Consider the following 17,765-nt stretch of genomic DNA (forward strand, 5'->3'; position numbering starts at 1 on the left):
TAGACATATAACACCCACAACTGTGAGACAATAAATCTCTGTTATTCCAAGCCATCCAATTTATAGTAGTCTGCTTCAGTCTCCCTAGGAAATTCACATGGGTCCCAGTCAGACAGTTCATCAATAACGGTTCAGTGTCTTATAGAGAGATCCAAGCACCCATGTGGGGGCTTCTGGGCCTCAGGCTGCTATTCCAATTTCCCATGTGACCTTGGGCAAGTTACTTTCCACCTTTGCCTCCATTTTAACAATAAAGAAAGGTGGTGATAGTAGCCTCCTTACGGTTTGAAGACCAAATAAGATCATGCATTTTAAAACCTATAGCATATAATAAAGAGTCAAAAATGTTATAAGCACCATTCTTATTAATTTTTCCAGGCAGATTTACACATAAGGAGGAAGGACAAGACAGTAATTCACAAACTTAATAGAAGTCTTCATAACCAAACTTCTCTTTTTCACAAATATTACTCCTGCCGCTAGGACAATTTAAATGACAGCAAATGAAAACTTGAGTTTCTTAGCTTGGCTGCATTTTAAATATTCTAGAGTGACATGTGGCTAGTAGCTACAATACTAGGTGTGCAAAATAGGACATTTCCAGGATTTCATTCCCTTCCCCAATGCTTTAAAGCCTTGGGTAGAGACCTTCCAGGAACAGCAGCCAAGACTCCAAAAGTATGTTATTTTTGTTACAGTTTATAAAGGATTTCCAATAATCCATCAGTAGATGAACATTTTTTAAATCCCTTTATCAACAGTAAACATAAAAGTCAGTTCTTATCACAACTTCAAATAAAATGCATAGCTACCAAAACTTTCCATCTATAGTTGGAGATGCCAGAATCCATGAAGCAGAGTAGGTATTAATCAGATGAGTACTAGGGTAGGGATAACTTGGTTAGCAGAATTTACAAAAATAGGAATATCTTTGAATTTAAGACACAAGAATTGGCACAAACACATGTTAACCAAGCCCCAAACTCACTCCAGATTAACAGAGGCTGTTCTAATATAACATGTTGACCACACAAATAAGTTTGTAAGGTTCAACACCTGGGATGGATTAAAAACCACATGGAGGACTGCAGCCAAAGCAGGGAAAATACAATAAGAAGTGATAGGACAGAAATCAAAGTTACAACAGAGTTTACATGTCTCCGGTGAAATGTCACCTAAAATTCTTTGTTGGCTATAATTGACCCATCAAGAAGACATTAGACAATGAACAGCTATGACTGCTCCAATTCTGATATCATTTCTAGGAAGGGATAGAATGTAATAAGAAAGTCACTCCTGTTTCAATCAAGAGGGGAAAATCACAGTTCAAGGAAAAGCAAATCAAAATAGAGACATAAGATCCAGTTTTCCATTAGTTAGAGAAGAAATTGAGAAGGATGCTAGAACTTCTGTAAGAGAATCCAGAACTCCAAAGAAACCAATTAACCTCAAGCATAAGTAGCCCATGGGGTCATGGTGCTACCAAGCAGAGGTGTGGATAAAATGGAATTAGATCTCCTTAAACCTTTTAGAGCAAGAGAAAGGTTTGTCCAATGGGAGTGATGAGGTATGGGTGGCTTTGGAAGTCAATGGAGAAACCCCATGGGCTCTTGTCCACCCACACCTCCCCACCATCAGACAGGTTCCCAAGAGCAGACAGAGACAGCCAGCATCTGTCATAGTCATCAAGATTCCCACCTCAGGAAATGATCACAGCTCTTCAGGCAGTCACACATCAACTTTTATGGATTCTCTGAGTCCTCTTCTTTCTCGCTCATAAACATCAGAATGGAAGGTGGGAGGGCATGGGGAGCAGGCCCTAGTAAATTTCTTTCTGACACCTCTCTCTATAGAGTTTTATCTGAACAGGAAAAGAGGAAAAAGAAAAAAGATTAATCATAGAGGGAATAATCCACACAGAGGGAGGGACATTTTTTAGACAGAGGAGTCCTCTCCATACAAAGCCACCTCTGCCTCTCTGACAGCTCAAAGAGAAATGGCAGCGATTCCACACCACAGAACCCATCTACATTCCTTTCGTATTACACCTGTGTGCCACCTGGAAATATACGCTCTTCTCCTTTCCTGGGAGGGTGGCTTTACAGCAAAAATATGATGCAGGTCAGGAGATTCATGTAGCAACTCTCTAAAATGTTTGTGAAACAAGATCTTAAACCAGCCTTCCCACCATTATGTTACATGGCAGCTATCGGACCCCTGGTATGTGACTATTAAGAAACACAAGCCACAGGCTGCCCATCTGTTTCTGGACAGCCTCTTGCCTACATAGAAAGGGTTTGTGCCTTGACTTCAGTGGGAAGTTCCAGACTGTTTCAGCAGCTGGAGGGTACATGCTTTAAGATGGTACATACAAGGGCTAGGGCATAGCTCAAGTAGTAGAGCACTTGCTTTGAGTATGTGAGGTTCTGAGTTCAATTCCCAGCACTGTAAGATAAGAACCAAGAAAAAGATTCAATGATGAAAGTTGGAGCTTGTAAAAGGCAGTGACAATGAAAATTGACTCCAATAATACTAAAACATCTTAGTAGACATTCTAAGAACACTGAATAACTTAAGAGCCAATCCGAGCAGCCAAAGTTGCTGTTTTTGATTGCATATTCATGATAACAGCAGCAGTAGACACTTTAGTTTAGGAGAGTTCCCAGTTTTAAATCAGCCTGGGTCTCTCTCTCAGAACTGAAAAGCTACCTGGAGCCAGGTGCTAGTGGCTCACACCTTTAATCCTAGCTACCAAGGAGGCTGAGATCAGAGGGATTGCAGTTAGAGGAAAGCCAGGGCAAAAAAAAGTTCTCAAGACTCCATCTCAACCAATGGCTGGGTGTGATGGTGTGTGCATGTCACCCCAATGTGGCGGGAAGCATGAAATAGGAGGATGGGGTCCAGGCCAGCATGGACAAGACCCTATCTCAAAAAAACAGACCAAAAAGAGCTGGAGGTATAGCTCAAGCAGTAGAAAGCCTGCCTAGCAATTACAAAGCTGGGAATTCAAATCCCATAAACACACACACACACACACACACACACACACACACACACACACACACATTGGTAGGGTCTCGAACTCTACTTGAGTCCTTTCTCTTTTATCTAAATCTATGTAGCCTGATGACTCCCTGATCGCCACAAGATGATAGCCATATGAGAAGACATAGGGATCAAGTTTTGCTAGTCATGGCCATCATCTGCTTACATGTCACAGAGGACACTACCAACAACCTTTGTTCAGCTGTTATCCCCATGAAGGACACAATCCATGGTGGATCCAAGGATATGCACAATTCACTAGAAATACTAACAAAATCACCCTAATCATAGCAAAATTTACAGAGTTTTCTAGGTGTCCAGTACTATTCCAAAGCAATTTCCATACAGGTCAGTTAACCCTTGCAACAACACTGTGAAGTATATGATCATCTCCATTTAGTTCATAAAGAAACTGAGGCACAGAGAAATTAGTAGCCTGCCCAAAGTCACATGCCCAGGAAGAAAGCTTCTAGAAGCTTTTGACCTCCTACCCAGCTGCTTGCAAAGGGACAAAAATGTAACAGAATCCATCTCTCCTCAGAATAAAACACAACCAAATGCCAAGAGTAAGAGCAGTATTTGAGGGAGCATATTAAACTTACGTAAGGATATTGTTTGTCAGTTGGCTGGTTGGGTTGTTTTGTCTGTCGTCTGTTTGTTGAGACAGGATCTTTCTATGTAGCTCAGACAGGCCTTGAACTCACCATCCTCCTGACTCTGCTTCTTTAGAACTGGGATTACAGTTAGGCACCACCATGCCCCACTACACAAGGATGCTTTTTTAAAAGAAATTATCCTCAGATACTGATATAGAGAAGGTCATGATTATCAAATGACCTGTGGCAGTACTGTGTAACTTTACTCTGCTGTTCAGTGGAAGATATATAGAACAGAAGTTGCCAATAAAAGCCTGTGACCAGGTCTGGAAGATGTGTTCAGCATACATGACATTTTCAATTTTTTTAAAAATTTTCTGCCAAAATAAAAAGTTGAATATTTTTCAATATCCAGATTTCAGACAATTCTAAAAGAAGCATCCTCTCTCCTGTCACACTTGATTGCAGCTATGGTATAGGTGTGCCCGTTAGCTAGGGCATGTACTCCAGTTTATCACACTCCTCACCACTCCCTTTTGTCTTCTGACTGGAAACTTGCCTCATTTGTGTTTCCTACTAGGGCACTGTTAAGCACATGAGCCCTGATTAGAAGGAAGGAGAACTTGTTGACGTGAAGGACTGTGAACCAAGAAGCAAATTAATGGAATTCTGATTCTGGCTATGAATCCAATAACACCACATCATTTTTTAAATGTGAGGCCAGGCTAGAAGCCTAAAGTTGCCTAAATTCTAAAACTCAGATAGGGATTGAAGCAATAGTTGTAACAATATAACAGTAAAAAGTGAGCTTGTCACTATGTCAAAAGGCCAACTGGGACAGGTTTTCCCGTGTACTGCATGACCAAGAGGAGAACTGCCCACATCTGGTTAGGTGGAACATCCACCCATCCTTGAGCAGGAGAGGCAGTGCCAGTAAAGCTTGTCAGGGTGAATTAGAGTCCTCTTCAAATACAAGACACTCTACTAAGCCCCAAGTTTCTCCATTTCATCCTGGCCTTCCTAGGTGAATAGCTCTTGGCTATTTACTCATGCACACATGCACAAATGTACTTAACCAGTCAAGAAAAGTGGTTGACACTCTAGGCACTGAGCCAGGCGCTGTGACACAAATCTTCAGGGTGAAACAGTGGGCAAGTGGGGATCTAAAGCAAACTTTCCAAGATGCTTTCACTATGGGGAAGGTCACTTGTAGTATCTGAAGGTCACTCATACTCAGCTTTGAGTGACTGGGACATCCTTTCCCTGGGGTGCACCCAAACTCTTCAGGAAAATTACACCTTGGAAAATGCTGAGGGAAGTGGACTTTTGATGAAAATATGAGAATCAGAATTTCATGCTAAGATCAGACATAAGACAAAAAAAGGCTGAGAAGACTCAGGAGGCAAAAGAGGAAAACAGAAGAGACTGGCACAATCCTGCAGAAGGCTTAGAGCTTCCCTGAGCTGTAGATTCCGCTCGAACATAACCTCATCTGGGACTGTGCACTGGGGGCTCACTAATGCTTAAGCTGTGGGCAGTTCCCACACAGGATGAGAGGACGTCTGCACTATACAGCTCACATCCGCACTCCAGTGTCTCATCCCAAACAGCTGTTCATCCAAGTGCACAGAAGGCACACACCTGCCCACGCCCAGGCCCCTTCTGCACACAGCGGGGAGTCAGCTCAAGGGTCCCCACTAAATCCACAGTCACTCTCAGAGAACTGTGAGAAGGGACACACAGGTCCTCAGAGGGAAAAGGTGCTTAGCTTGGGCCAGGTTGCTTTTGCTAGGTCCTCAACTCTAAGGGTACTTAGAGGGCCCTGTGTGAAGACTGGAGAGTCACGTGGCTAGAGATCTTGGCCAAGGTCATGCTTACTGCTTGTTTTTATGTAAGCATGTTGGTAAGTGTTCCACCTGCTGCTTTTTCTTGGGGCAGATTCCCAAGCACCTTCTCAGAAAAACCTAGACACTGTCACATCCCCCTTTGAACCAGGCCATGGGCTTCTGGTTCCTTCCCCTGGGATGCTCTTCCCACACGCTACCACTCAACTCCCCACCACTCCTACCTGTGTCTTTATTTGGCCCTCTAGGAACCCTTTATTTCCTCATTCAAGCAGAATCTGAATTCAGAAGGGAAAACACAGTCGTGATTTCCTGAAACCAGGCAAAGGCTTATTCTTTAAAGTAGAATTCTTTCATTTCCACTTCCTAAAAATGGGAGGAAATTGTCACTGGCATCCTTCAGGAAGATGTCTCATTCCTCCAGGGACTGGCCAATACCTTCCAAAGCAGCAGCAAGAACAACAAATAACCTTCCATATTAAAATATCTTGAAATGTTACCATTCATTGTAGTTGAACTATGTATGCAGCATCTCCCTCGGGCTAAACTAATTGAATTAGGAGAAAACAGTGGCTTTTATTGTTATTGTTGTTGCTGTTGTTAAATTCTTTATTTTGCTGGACCCTAATAAAAACTTTCTTATAAATAGACCTGAGGTCATGGGCCAGGGAACCATCAGAGTGGTGCTATGTTATGAATGTTACTATCTCCTCAAATTCATATTGAACTCTGATTCCTAATAAGACAATATTCAGAAGTAGAGTCTTTGGCAAATGGTTGGACAATGCAGAGGGTATAACCCTCATGAATAGAACCAGTACCTTTACAAAAAGGGGCTCCAGAGAACTTCCTTGTCCTTTCTACTATGAGAAGATGTAACAACAAGTTACCATCTATGAACCAGAAAGTGGGTCCTCATTAGACACCAACACTGCTGATACCTTGATCTTGGACTGGCCAGTCTCCAGAACTGGGAAAATTACACTGAGGTTGTTTTTAAGCTACATGGCCTATGGTATTTTGTTACAGCTGCCTGCATGAACTAAGCCAAGGGAAAAAGCAAAACCTTAATTAAATTCAGAAACAGCTGAATCCAGTTCAGATCCCAATTTAACTTAACAGTTGCATGTCCTTGAACAAATTACTTAACTGCTAGAAGGTTCTCATTTCTAACCTAAAAAACAGTAATGAGCCTCCCTGCTCTGCAAGGGCCCCAACAACACACTGGAGCTGACAAATGAAAAAGCACCCGCACAGTGCCGGGCACAGAGCAAAGGCACACAGGTGACATTAATGCCTTGACAGGGCAGAGGCAGCAACTGAAGCAAGCAGAGATGGCTCTCACACACTGTGACAATTCTTTAACACAGCACCCTGAGGGACTGAAGTTTCAGCTGCTGGCACAAACATTTTTTTAATTGAGAAAAGGAAAACCTAAGAAATATATTTTTAAAATTAGTTGTTGAAAAACATTGGTTCATTAAGCCAATCTTAATGTAGTTGAGTAACTACTTTCTATCAGCCGAGAACTAAGCACACAATGATGGTTGGTGAGGGTCAACTAGTTTTGCTACCATGGAACTGCAGGTGAGTTTACCAGGTGAGTGAGCAAGTAACAAAGTTCCACAGTGGTAGGTGCTCAGGAAAGCAGAGCACGCTCTGGAAGTGTGTGCCTCGCAAAGCCCAGCTGGAAAAACATGTTTCCCTGGAAGTTGGGCCATCTTAGCTGAGATCTACAGTCCAACTAGCAGGGTGAAGAAAGTGGAAAACAGCAAGCAAAGGTCTAGAGGCAAAAGCAAATGAGCCCTTTTAAGAACTGAAAGACTTGGAGGAGAAGGACCAGGCATAGTGGTGGATGCCTGTAATTCCAGCTACTTGGGAGGCAAAGACAGAAGGATCTTGGTCTGAGGCCACGAAAAAGTTATTGAAACATCACCTCCCCCACATCTCATCTCAAAAACAAGCACAAGAATTATTGTTGGGTCACAGGACTGTGGAAGATACTTATCCCTTTAATGGTCTGATTTTTTTAAAAAATCTCTATAATGAACAAGTACTGTTTGTGTATTTTTAAAAAAAATGTTAAACCATTCACTTTTAAAAAAATGAACATAGTCTTTTTTGGAAAGGAAGCCAATAATCTAAACTTCTTTAGCATTATCAAGAAAACAAACCCGTCCTTGGGGAAAGGGTACACTGAACCATTTGGCTCAAGGCATCAGCAGAATCTCAAGATACACGTTAAGAAGTTTAACCCAGCTGTGATGCAAACAAGTGCTCTGTGCCCTTCAATATGACCTTCCCAGAGATTAATATCTTGACCTTGTCCAAGAAACAGGCTGAAAAGAAGCTTAGAGGCCACCAACATGGTTTCAAACACTTCTAAGAAAAAATTCCTTTTTCTTCATTTTCCAATGAAATCTTCAACATAAAATAGGTTAAAAGATTACTTGCAGGTTAAAAAAGGAAAGGAATGTGGTAGAGAAGCCCACAGTGTGAAAATGCCATCTCCCCTGTTTTCTACAGTGTTAATTCTTCACCCAGGCCTGAGGGCTCCTCGGAATACTTCGTAATTTACCAACATATGTCTGGCATGGAAGCAACCGCAGCCCACAATTCACAGGCATTAGCCCCGGAAGTGATTTGCAACAGTTCCTGGGTCAGTGCTGAGTAGGGATGAGACCACACCCTATTCTGCATTCATTCCAGATCCCTCTACCCCAGCCCAGCCCCCCAATCACAGAGTTTAAGCCAAAGACTTGGCATGACATCCAGAGTAAGTCATGCCTTTATGTACCTTCCCACCTCTTCTCCCAGAACCCTGTCATATCTGCAAGAGGTCTGTTCTACAAAGGATCTCCCAGACTCATTTAGATTCCAACTCCTAGAGCTTAGACAAGAACAACCACAAAAGTATCTTATGGGCTCATGTAACATGAAGGCCAAGTTCAGTTGTTCCTGGCAAGGCTAGCTCTCATAAGAATTACCTCTTTCTCACTGTCCATGGGCTCAGCTCTCATACAAATTGCTCCATTTCCAAGGTAGGTTCTGTCCATCTGGTGACAAAAGTAGCCACTGACAACTCTCAGTGGCTTGTTCCCTGACATCTAAGATCTTGAAGACGAGTCCAATTCTTGCCTGATAATTCCAGCAAGGGTCCCCAGTAGGACTTTGACTGCTCTGATTTAGGACACATGCCTGTCCCTGATGTAATCACTGACCTTAATTGGCCCATCCTAAGTCTTAGAGTACCTCTTGGTGGAATTTCCTCTAAGTAGAATTGTCTTTGGGAGGGGGGGAGTGACTAGGAGTTAGAGGAAAGAAGAATGGATGTTTGGCCAGGAAATGCTAGATATATCCTTGACACTTCATGTCTTTAACAGCCTAATTGGTAGGAAATGGAACTTTTTGTGGAAAAGGGTATCCTCAGAAATAGACACGATAGTGTCTTTCCTGCTGTTGCATACTCAATTATTGCTTATGGTCCTAACTGAATTGAGCCCAAACAAAACTAGTTTGTGTGAATTAAAACTGAAATTAAATGAAAGCAGCTGATTAAAAACAGCTCTAACTTTTCTTTATAGGCAAATGGGTCCCAAATCATTTCCAAAAATGCAAATCCAAAGCTTGATACTGGCATTTATTCTTCATCTCTACTACAGATAACAGTAAAATAAAATATATTTGATGTGTATTATTAGATTACATCCACCTTTGGGATAAATAAAAGCATTTGAAAGTTTAAGCATGACATGAATTTCTTCACACCAAATTATACAGATTTTTTCTTTACAAATACCACAATGGAAAATGTTATAATTATAACAGATTTAACTTAATTTTTAGAGGACTATCATACCTTCAGAGCACAGGAAAATCCTTTGCATCTGCCTTTGCCTTCTGTGGCCCATAAGCATGAAGAATAAGGTCAAAGGCATATTTCAGAGCTGTAGACACTTCCTATTGCTTAGGTTTCCAAAATAGCTCTCAAATTTCTTCAAAGGTTTATTTCACAAAACAGAGCTAAAATGTAATGAGAAAAGGCTGAAAGAAAAGCCTTAACCCAGGGACATCAGGTGGCTTTGGAGAGGCATGTTAATGACAAAGTTGACATCAACATCTGTTAGCACCTTTCATAATGCCCCCTGAAAAATCCACTTAACTCTTGGCATCTGACAAAAAGGGATTCTCCACATCCAAGGACTATTCGATGCCCTAAATATAAGCCATAGAACCTCTCTGATAGAGTAAAAGCAAAACAAAATGAGCCAAAGTGAAGCACTTCCGTTGGTTTGTCCTACCCCGAGGGGAAGATGACTTAATCCACACTGGCTAAGTCTCCATAGAGTCCAGTGAACCATGGGAAAGGGCCCAGGGTCAACCCAGGACAAGAAAATGACATCTGTTAGTGTTTGGGGATGCTGCATTCCCCGGGCACTTTTACAAACAATGCCAGCTTTGAAAAAGGGCTGGTCACTTTTTCCCCTTCAAATATAAACACTATCCTACAAAATTTAATAATAAGAACCAAACCTCATACCAAACTTCACATGGTGACACATTCATTGCATTTGTTTTCTTGAAGGAACAAGTTCTCAACCAAGGCAGTTGGATACAACAGACAGAAAAGACCATATGTTGATTCAGGTAGTGGGTAGTCTGAGGCTTAACATTATTTGTTCCTAACCCCAGTGACTTTGGCAGAATCTTTTTTCTCACCTGGCTTCCTCCTTCTAGTCAAAGAAATCCAAGGAATGGAACAAGATGCAAATATTTTTCTTTTGCATATAATAAAAGATGTATCTGTGTGTGCTTTGGTAGGAAAAATAAACATAGAATACTAAGTAACACTATGGAAGTTGTACATTGTCCTGGAATCCTTTGGTTTTGCTCTTTTAGCTCACATTTCTAAATACCTAATGTATGCTGGTGTATATACTGGTATTCAGAGTACATCCATGAGCAAAACTTCACAGATAGGTGAATGAGGGAGACAAACACAAGAAGTTATTATAATCCATGTAACTATTGAAAGCTGGGGATTAGAAAGAAAGGGAGGCAAACTGCACCAAGCAAAGGGTGTGTTATTAGGGACAGGTCACTGGGTAGGTAACCTTTGACCTTGGAGGGTTAAGTAAGAATTCACCAGGTGGAAAGTGGTGTTGAGTGGAGAAGGCAGAACAAAGAGTGGGGAGTACATTCCAGACCAGACAAGACAAGTGGACTTCATCTCAAATCCCAGCTCTAATGGATTGGGAGTGACTGCTCAAAGTGTGGCGATGAGAGAGGCTGTGAAGCAATGTGGTAGATATTATCAGCATCCCACCACATAATCCTCCCTATAATTCACTCAGTCCACCCTGTGTTCACTTAAGGCCTCAGTGGGTAGGTCTTTTACTTGCTGGAAACAGCTTTCTGCTTCCCTGGCTGAGGCTTTCCTCATATTCTGGGAGAATCCAAGAACAAGGAAGCCTGTGAGTTCTGTGAATTTAATGACTCTACAGGAATTGTTCAGCCAATGAGAAATGGGACTCATTGGGGAAAAAGTTGCAAGCTTCCTCTTCCCATAAGGAGACAGTTCTCAGGTGCATCCTAAATGAGCCCTAAAGGGGTATGGAGCCTAACTGTCCTCTGCAGTAACTCACTCTTTAAATACCCTTTGATGAGCTCTCTCTCTTCCCTCACTCAGGGGCCTCACTCCCTCGTGGAAGCTTCCTGAGCTCACCTTTCGAACATTACATGCTAGTTATCAACTGCTGTGAGTATCTTAAAACAACAATAAGCGTTTATTCTCTCTTATAGTTTCTAAGGTCAGGAAATAAGGACATGCTGAGTTGAATAGTTCTGGCTCTGGGCCTAACAGGAAGTTGGAGGATCCACTTCCAAGATGGCTGACTCAGATGTCTACCAAGCTTAGTAGGCCTTATCAGCAGGCCTTACTACATGGGCTTTTTCATAAGATTGAGAGTCTTCATGACATGGAGGCTGGCTTCCCCCAGAGGAAGTAACCCAAGAGAGCAAGGCCATGGTCAAAATGACTATTAAGACTTAACCTTGAAAGCCTCATACTTCACGTCTGTAGTATCTTATGGTCAAGGCCAGTCTCACCTGGAAAAGCTGTTGCTGCTATTGGTGCATAACATACCCCTATTATTGGTCTTTTTATATAAATATAAATATATATACACATATATATATAATTTGAATTTTTGGAAACTTTAGCTGTGCTGTCAACTTTGGAAAAAAGTATCCCAGTTTACTGTGTTGAGTTGGCATTGTACAGAAATTAATAGCCATATTGGTCTAGAAACATTAAACTTAATTTTTTTTCCATTTGTATAGGGGTAACACACTGTATTAAATATGTAAGGTCTTATCTACGTGGGTTTGATTACAGAAACTAATAAAGTATTCTCTAAATAAAAAAAAAAAAAGGCCAGTCTCATGCCTTTGGGATGAAAGATAGGATGAAATTACACAAGGGAAGAACACAGAGGAAGGCGAGGGTTAGTGGGGTACATCTTGGAGGCATCTGAGAGTTTAGCAGGAATGTTTGTTCTGTTCTATTATTGATTTCCACCTCAAATGGGACATGACATATGCACTCAGGCATGCATGCACTCTGGGGATCTATGACCCTGAAATTCCTGTATTTAATCCCCTAAACTTTAAGAGATTATGTAGATTCACCAAGTTCTGAAAATTTATTTCCACTTTAGATGTAATTCTTCTAAAATTTAAGCCAATCTGAATTTCCTACCAAGTCTTTCTTCTTTTGGGGACACTTCTCCCTGAGCAGGAATGGAACAATACTTTTCCACCTGGTTTGGAAACATCTCCAAATCTTTGTGATAATGCTTAACTGCTTCACTCACCAATATAAGTACAAAAGTCTAAAACTGCCTAAAAATGGTCCTCTAATTTGTAATTTACATGCATTCTTTAACAAAAACATAGTCTCTAGGAGACAGAAACAATCTAAATCACTCTTCCAGATTACCATATTCATATCTATATGGGAATTTCACCTTATAAATCAGATCTAAGCAAACAAGACATACCCCCAGATTCCTTAAATTATATCCATGATATCAGATAATTCAGCTTGCAGGTGACAGTTCAAAGCCTTCCTCTTTGTCCTCTTGTGACAAACCGAAGGTAAATATGTCCAAAGTGGAATTGTCAAATGCCCAAAAGAGGGAAAAGCTCTACGCTCGATGGATGTTTCAACGTTTCCCTGAAAGAACCTGTCAGTCCCTTAGTTTGTTCTCAGGGAAGATTTAAATCCATAATCTATTTTACAATTACACTTCCTCAAGTATAACACATTGGTTAGACCGAGTTCATATAAGCACGCATGACTTAAGAAGCAAAGAGCAAAACAAATATTTGTGTATGTATATGAACAAACAAAAACTAGAATCTTGAAACTCAAATTTCTTATATACCTGTTTTCATCATTTTGATGTACCTAGCTATTTCTAGTAGCAATTAAAAACATCTTGCCAGGAGATAGATAGATATAGATAGATGGATATAGCTAGATATAGGATTTACCACTTGATCCATGCTTCCAGTCCTTTTTGCTTTAGTTTTTAACAAGGACTTACATTTTTGCCCAGACTAACCTGGCGCATAATCCTTCTATTTATTCCACCCCCATAGATGGGATTACAGACATATACCACAACATCTAGTCCAGCTTTTTTGTTGAAATGCTAATTTTATTGTGCAGGCTGGCCTTGAACAGCAATCTTCTTAATCTTCATCTCCTGAGTAGCTGGGATTACAGACATGAGCTACTGCACCAGGTCAGTCTTTCCATAATATAATGTTAATATTAGTGTTAGAATAAAATGTGAGCATCAAATAAAGATATTTACCTAACAAAGATTAGACCGGGCCAACAACAACAGATTACCACTAAACACTACAGGTTTAAAGCCATCCTGGTTTCTAAAAGGCTCAATTTTTTTGTTGTTTATCATCTTTTGTTATTATACTAGCTAGAAGAGTCTGGGTTCTTTTCCAATCTCATTTTAATCACTCACTAATTTAAGTAAAACACGGTGGTTAATCTCTGAGAGGCCTAGGCTTGATTTAAGATACCAGAAAGACAGATTTTAATTAATTTAATCACAGTGAAATCTCACAATCTAAAATAATTAGCAGTACTTGGCAGACAAACCGTTATCAGTTAAAGGCAGTCAGTAGAGAGAGCCAGGCTGGATAGTTACAGATCTAGGAAGAGTCTCTTTATCATTGTCAATCAAGGGCAAAATCCTCAGGCCTGTATTATCCTGCCTTACCCTCCCCATGTCTTTGTCTCTGCCAAGTTTGGTGTACAATGACCAAAACCTTTTGCCTGGGTGTATGAGTGAATCCCATCTACATGAGCATCTGTGAAGAAATCTATTCCATTTATGTAATTGATAGCAGTGATACGTGTGATTACATTTTGCTGATGGGGGTCTTAAAAACATAAAATAGAGGGACTGAGTTCTTCTGTGTCTTCTGCAGAAGCCCTGAGAGCATCAAATGACAACAGCTGGGAAAGGTCTCTTCCCTTTCAATAATAACTTTGTTGAGGCAAAACTCATATACCACAAGAGCCAGCCTTTCAAGTCATGCAATTCAGCATTTTAAGGATATTCACAGAGTTGTGCAACCATCACCACCATCTAATTCCAGAACATTTTCATCACACCCAAAAAGAATCCTCAGATCCGTTAACAGGCGTTCTCCACCTCCTCCTCCACTCAGGCCCTGGCATCAACAAACCCACTTTCTGTCTCTGTGCATATATGGATACTGGATAACTCATATACATGCAAAGCTACAATATGGAACCTTTTATGAAGGACTTCTCTCACTTACAATAATATTTCAAAGTTCATAATTTTGTAGTAGATCGCAGTGTCCACTCTTTTTATACCTGGATAACATTGCACTGTATACCTACACTACACTTTGTTGCTCCCATCTATTAACTGATGGATGTATGAATTGTGTCTATTTTTTATCTATTAGGAATAATGCTCTGAACATCCTTATAAAATCTTTTATGATAACAATTATTTTCAATTCTGCATAGTATATATGTTATATTAGAATGTCTGGGTCATATGACACCTATGCCTTCAAGTTTTGAGGAAGAACTAAACTATGTTCAAAGTAGCTGCCCTATTCTGCAGTCCTACCAGCAATGGAAGAGGGTTCCAATTTCTTCACAGCCTCACCACCATTTGTTCTTACTTGTCTATTTTTAATGAAACAGGATCTTACTACATAGCCAAGGCTGGGCTCAAACTTGCAATTCTCTTGCTTCAACCTCCTGAGTGCTATGATTACAAGCCTGTGCTACCATACCTGGCTTATTTGTTTTTTGGTTATAGATAACCTAGTGGTTGAGAAATGATATCTTATGTGGTTTTGACTTACTCTTCCCTAATGAATAACAATACTAAGCATATTATCTTGTGTCCCTTGGCTACTTGTGTGTCTTTTTGGACAAAAGTCTATAAAAATCAATCCTCTGCCATTTTTAAATTAGATTGTCTTTTTTTTAATCTTCACTACTGGGGATTGAAACCAGAGCCCTGTTCTTGCTAGGCCAGCACTCTGCTACTTGAACTATACACTAGTTTGATTTTGATTTGTTTGATTTTGTTTTTTAGATAGGGTCTTGCTAACTTTGACTGGGCTGACCTCAAACTCACAATCCTCCTGCCTCCGACTTTTAAATAGCAGGGATTACAGGCGTACCCCACCACAACTGGCTTGTTTTTTTTTATAGTCGAATTGTAAAATTTCTTTAATAATCTGGATATGAGACATTTATTAGATATTTTTTTGAAAATATATCCTCCCACCATCTGAGGTTTTTTACTTTATTGGTGGTGTGCTTTGAAGCACAGAAGCTTTTATTTTGATGATGTCTGATTTATCTTTATTTTTTTGTCATTTGTGCTTTTGGAATCATTTCTAAGAAACTAGACCTAATCTAATCTCACAAAAATACTTGCTTCTTAGATTTAGGTCTCTGATACACTGTGAATTGATTTTTTTATATGATGTAAGGTAAGGGTACCACTTGATCCCACATGTGAACATCCACTCACCCACCACCATTTGCTGAGAAGTCTATGTGCTTAGTTGAGAATTATCTTGGAACACTTGTCAAAAATCAGTTAAATGTAAACATCAGGCTTTATTTCACACATTCAATTCTATTCCATTGATCTATTTGTCTGTCCTCAGGCCAATGCAATACTATCTGGATTACTGGAGATTTGCAATCAAATTTGAAATTAGAAAGTGGGTGCAGGGGAGGTGGCCCAATGTATATGCATGTCAGTAAATGTAAAAATGAGAACAGAAAAGAAAAGAAAGTGTGAATTCTCTGATTTTATTCTTTTTCAAGATCGTTTTAGCCTTTCTGGGTCCCTTGAATTTTCATATGAATTTCAGGGTCAACTTTTCCATTCCTGCAAAGAAAGACAGCTTGGAGTTTAAGGAGATTACATCGAATCTGTAGATCAGTTTGGAGAATATTACCATCTTAGCATTAATTCTTCCAAACCATAGACAGGGAACATCTTTCTTTTTTACATAGGTATTCCTAGAGCTTCAATCACAAGTCTCCTAATTCTCTTGTTAAATTTATCTCTAAGTGTTTTATTTTTTTTGATGATACTGTAGATAGAAAGGCTTTCTCCACTTCATTTTTAATTTACTCATTGCTAGTATATAAAAATACAATTGCATTTTCTGTATTGATTGTATATCCCACAACTTAATTAAACTCATTCATTAACTAAAATTGTGTATTCTTAAGAATTTAACATTGAGTATCCCTGCCTTTCTAGAATCCAAGAAAGTGCAGGAGCCTCTCAAAGTCCCCTATGGGTAACCCCGTTTTCCTTTTTAAGTTTGTTTGGTTGGTTGGTTGGTTGGTTGGGTTGTTGTTTGTTTGTTTAGTACTACTTTTGTTTTGCTTTTAGGTCAATTTCTTGGTAGCCCAACTGGTAATGGTGCCTCAGAGAGCTGTAATGTTAAATAACTGCCACTAATTGTTTTCAGCAATTATGCCTCAGGCGTAATACTATCCCTACAGAGTGGGCTCCAATCAGGTCAAATACCAACTAGCGCTGAGAATGGAGCTTTTCAGCAAATTTCAGGCAGACTGAAGGTGAAACTTTACCAGGGACTGGCAGTTAGTCCCCTCCAGTAGGGCTACAGGTTTTCACTGCTGTACGGTTGCAACACTGAGGATTTTCAAGGCTTATCAGAACTAAAGAAGTGGGTGAAATTATGGCTTTTGTTTTGTTTTGTTTTGTTTTGTTGTGGTACTGGGGTTTGAATTCAAGACCTCATATTTGCTAGGCAAGCACTCTATCATTTAAGTCATGCCCCCAGTTATGGTAAATTTTATTTTATTTTATTTATTTATTTTTTTAAAGCTAAATGCTTTATATTTGTTTTTAGAGTTTATAAGGTCTTTTCACGCATTATCTTATGGAAGCTTGATGTTAACATGTTTTCCTTCTTCTAAACAACAGCAGACAGTTGTAGAAATTTGCTTTATCTCCTTAAAAATAAAAAAAAACTAAAAGCACTTATTACATCAACAGGAACCCAAAGCACCCAGATGTCAAAGCCATGACATCACAAGCCCTCTCTGCCCCATCAGCCCTCCAGTGTTTATCCCTTATGTATCTCTGTGTTGTACGCTTATACCTGTAACTGTGTCTCTACCATTCGATTGTGTGTGTTATTATATGCAAAACTTGACTGGCTTTGACAAAGATCACCATTGGCTTTGACTCCACAGCACACAGCATCAACTAGACTAACAAGGCTGCTTGTCTGCCCTCTGTTTGCTCCCTCCTGACCCCAGGAAAGTGAATTCTCAGGTGAATTTGGAAGAATGACCTGGGTGTGCTCATCAGTCCCTCTGTCCTCCCTTTCAGAACCAACCAGACTGCAGAGGAAGCCAGCTATTGCAGCAAGTGGGGAAAATGCCTGTCCAAGCAAAGGGGACTCAGCATCTGCCTTTCCTTGCTTCCATCTTCCACTCAGTTTTGAACTTAAGCAGAAAAAGATAAGAGAGTATTAAATTTTGATCCCTTAAAGCCTTAACACCAGAAATTTCACTCTTGTCATTTTTACCAACTTTCAGCCATTTTGTTGGATAAATACTCCCAGATTGTTGTCAAAAGTTGACTTTCCTTTTTTTTTCCTTTTAAAATCTCATTTCTTTTATGAAAGAATGAATTTT

The sequence above is a fragment of the Castor canadensis genome, chromosome 10 (genome assembly GCF_047511655.1).
Source record: "Castor canadensis chromosome 10, mCasCan1.hap1v2, whole genome shotgun sequence".
NCBI classification, from domain to species: domain Eukaryota; kingdom Metazoa; phylum Chordata; class Mammalia; order Rodentia; family Castoridae; genus Castor; species Castor canadensis.